We start from the raw sequence: 4231 nt of genomic DNA on the forward strand, positions 1-4231 counted from the left end.
GGTGCTGGCGGGGACCTGCTGGGATCGGCAGGGTCCCGGTGCTGGCCCCCCAGAGCCTCACCAAGCCCACCATGTGCCGAGAGTTTGCCAAACAAACGCTCCTTGTGAGCTCTCTTGGGATTCTCTGTGGAACCCAGCCACCCTGTGAGTGAAGAACCTTTTCCTGATTTTCTCCCCTGACACAGCTCCAGCCATTCTCTCGACTCCTATCACTGGTTACAGAGGGCAGAGATCGGTGCTGCCCTTCCTGAGGAAGCTGCAGCCCACAAAATCACGGAATCACAGAATCACGGACTATGATGAATTTATGGGACCCTCGAGGATCATCGAGTCCAGCCCCTCAGTACGGCCCCGAATGGCCCATACAGGGACCGCGGTGAGGTCTCCCGTCAGTCTCCTCCAGGCTGCCCTGGACTGGGATTGTTGTTTCAACGTTATTACCAGAAACCCAAGCCACACTAAGCCCCCAAACCTGGCGATGAAGGACAATAAATTGCCACGTGTGAGGACAGCACAGCTCAGGAGGCTGCTCTGAAGGTTGCTCAAGTACGAGGCTTGTCACAGCGCCTGCACCTGAGGGAGGAGATAAAAAGCAGCCAGATAAGGAGTATCCGCATGTCCCTGTCACCCCTTGCTCACACACATCCCTTCCCCAGCCAGGCTCCCAGCCCAGCCCTGGTGTGTGCTGTGGGCATTGGGAACACAGCAGCTCTCAGAGCAGGACATGTCTTCATCTCTATTTCAGCAATTCAAAGCTGCTTGCACCCAGAAATGATGCTCTGGATGCAGCTGTGGAGGAGGAAACCAGGACAGGGACAAATGGTGGCCTCCCCACTGTCATTTTTCTTCTTCCCGTTATTCCCAGAATGGCTGGGCTGCTGCAACAATAGAAACACTTTGAATTTCAAACCTCTTGGTTTGTTTTTTTTACTTCCCCTGAGGTTCACGTCAGTCCTGTGCAACCTGGAGGAGTGGCAGCTGTGCAAGGAGAAATCCTTCTCTTCAGCTCTTTGGATACAGGACTGACCTCCCTTTCCCTGCTCATTGCTTATTCGTACTGAATAGGAATTTTGTATTAAAAAAGCCATTTTCTATTAAAAAGCCGTGACTCTACCCCGGTATCATGTGTTTGTGGAGTTGTACTTACCGAAGAAAACTTTGCTGTTAATACTCAACTTCTATGAAATTATATATACATATATATATTTCATAAAATAGAATTGTGTAGGCTGGAGTTTGTTTTCAGTTTTAACTGAAAGCCAACTCAGTTCATGATTTTTAATAAAAAATTAAGAGTCAACTTTCATTCTGACACAGCCATATTCAATCTCAGATGTCTCCTGTTGTATTTCCCCTGTGACTCCACAACTTAAATCTTAGAGATATAAATATGTCAACTGCAGCTGCACATACACCAAGTGAGAGTCCATCATGAAAGAATAAAAATTGGCACTGATATACTTGCACTGCACAACGAAATTTGTGCACAATTTATATATTTCCCTGCTAATGTCTAATTCTTTTGAATCTTGTCAGTCAACTCCCAGTCTCCATGACCAGTGACAGATCCAGCACTGATACATCTGTGGTGGTATCTGGCCATAGCATTTGTTGCTAAAAAACATGGCAATGACTGAGCAGGAAAAACACCTTGTTCAGGAAATGGAAACAGCTGGATGTTGTGCAGAGAAATAAATTAGTTGTTGTTTGGTATAACCGGTGTTGTTTTGTATGGTTTGCATTCTGTGTTCTGCCTGTAATAATTCCTTGTATGCCAAAGATACCAACTTGTAAATCTGATTTAAAACCATATGTGGACTTTTCTTCATGTCACAATTGAAATTCTGCTTGCAGAGTATTTAATGTGGATATACGAATGCCTAAATTCTTTCTCTGAGTCACTACATGCAAAGCTGCATGAGTTAATAGTTTGCTCTGTGCTCAGTGCAGATGGTTTTGAGCAGCTACATAACTTCTCTTTCACTGGACGAGTCATTTCTCCCATTGCTGAGTAACAAATCTGATATTTTGCCATGAATCCTGAGAAGGCTCGAGATGGCTCTGAGCAATCACCAGCAGCTACTCATGAGCTACAAACTGAAAGGCAAATGGGTGAATACGTGTAGTCGCAGGGAATATCTGACCTCTGACTTTGGCTTTCTTCATCTGCACTAATTTTCACACTAAAATGTTTTTGTCTCTATTAAAAATGTATGTCTGGATTAATGAAATAAACCCCACCCCAGCTCCTTTTGAAGCATTCCTTGCAGTTGCCTTATTTCCCAAGGGATATATTAATAAATCCTGCAAACTCCCATGTACATTTGTTGAATTAGGGATGAATTTGACCATCTGCATGTTTCCACCTGGAAGAATTCCCAGACTATATTACAGGGCAAATTCTTCCCTACCCTGACGAGAAAAGGAGGATTTCTGTTCCTCCACAATTACTGCCTCATCTAAGAAACAAGCTTTATTGTATTTGCTTTCCTGTATTCCTAAATGAACATTGGTGTATTTTATGTTTTTTCTCCATTTCAAATTAGCCCTGAGAATCAACTGAGTAAATGAAGAGCTGCTGCACATGCTTTTATGAGCAGAAATGTCCAGTAAGTGGCACTGCAGGACCAGGAATTTCAAACCCTGGGTTGAAAACAGTGCAGTCAGAGTGGAGGCAAACGTGCTGGATGTCAAGACTTCTCTGTTCCATGAAAAAAGTAGTTGTAGAGCAGTGGGGAATGATGTGATGGTGTTCCCAAAGGCACATGCAGGCATCTGGGGTGTTTTCAGCAGCTGGATCAGGAATATGATGTCAGGAGCTGGCCTTGGCACCAAGCTGGCTGTTATCAGGGGTTTGCCAGAAGAAAGCAGCAGCATTTCTGGGAATGATTCATTAGCACTCGATGGGAAGTGCCTGTGAAGGCTCTGTGCTGGGTTTTGCTATCAGGAGCAGAATGCAGGACAAGGTGAACCACGGATATCCAGCATTTCCTGTGGTTTCCTGACGTAATATACATTAATTTTATGTAGAAGATTCAAACTTCACACTGGGGCGTTAGTACACTCTGAGGGAGTTCAAGGATTGTTTTTGTAAATGAGCCAGTGATTTCTGTGAGTCTGTGTCAGTGCATCAAAAACCACCACCCTGTTTTCCCAGTCTCAGCTGATGAGAAATAAACAATTATCTTGGGAAATTTGATCAAACAGGGCAAGTAACACAACATTTTTTGGCAATATAAATTGTAATGAAACTCTTATATAAGCCGATAGAGTGTTACTTAAAAAATCACTTAAATGCTTTGGCTCCATCTGCAATATTTGAACTCAGTTCCAGGTTACTCATGCTCTACTAAATTAATGCATACTCAATTTTCCTCTTTCTCTAGATGCACAGTTATATTGGATAAGAATGGAAGGGAATGAAGATGAAAAGCCAATCTGCATTTAGAAGGGACATAAAGCTGTGTTTAAAGGGATAAACCAGCCTTTCAAGGGGATTAGGAAGCCATTTCCTCTATGATGTGGCTATTTTATAAATGTCTCGTGTGGGATCATTGCTGCCATGAAAGATCCATGCTAGCTCTCACAGCTCCTTCAAAGAGACCTGACAATTTTTTTTCATCAGCATCTAGGGACCAGATATTGATTAATCCTTTTACTTTCACTCCCTGAGCCTTTCCCATGGTTTTATAAAATAGCTAAAAATATGAGAATGAGGCGTGTCAGCACACCAATGACAAAATCTATCATATATGACAAAACAGGACACCAGAGGACAGCTGGGCACATCACAACACTCAGCAGCACAACCAATATGGAAAACCCCCTGACAATGTGCCACAACGTGGTGGATACACCTGAAAGCTGACAGAAATACCTAGAGAGAAGTGAGAGATTCATAGAGGCAGGAAATTCCTGGAAAGGTATGGAAAATGTCTAGAGAAACACAGGAAAGTCCAGCAAAACTACAAAGAACTCATAGAAAAATGATGGGAAATCCTTAGAAAGGAAAATTGAATTCTTAGAAAGCTGTGAAAGAACCCCAGGAAAGCAAAATGTGAGTTCTGAAAAAGTTGCCTACAAATTCCTAGGAAGCTGGAGGGAATTTTGGGTGAAGTGAGGAGGAATTGCTATGAGGCAGTGGAGAAATCCTAGAAGGAAATGCACAGCTCTTAGAAGGCTGTGGGAAATTTCTAAAGAGCAGATAGGAAATTTTGGAAAGCAGAAGGGA

Source organism: Geospiza fortis, unplaced genomic scaffold (assembly GCF_000277835.1).
Source record: "Geospiza fortis unplaced genomic scaffold, GeoFor_1.0 scaffold55, whole genome shotgun sequence".
Classification (NCBI taxonomy): domain Eukaryota; kingdom Metazoa; phylum Chordata; class Aves; order Passeriformes; family Thraupidae; genus Geospiza; species Geospiza fortis.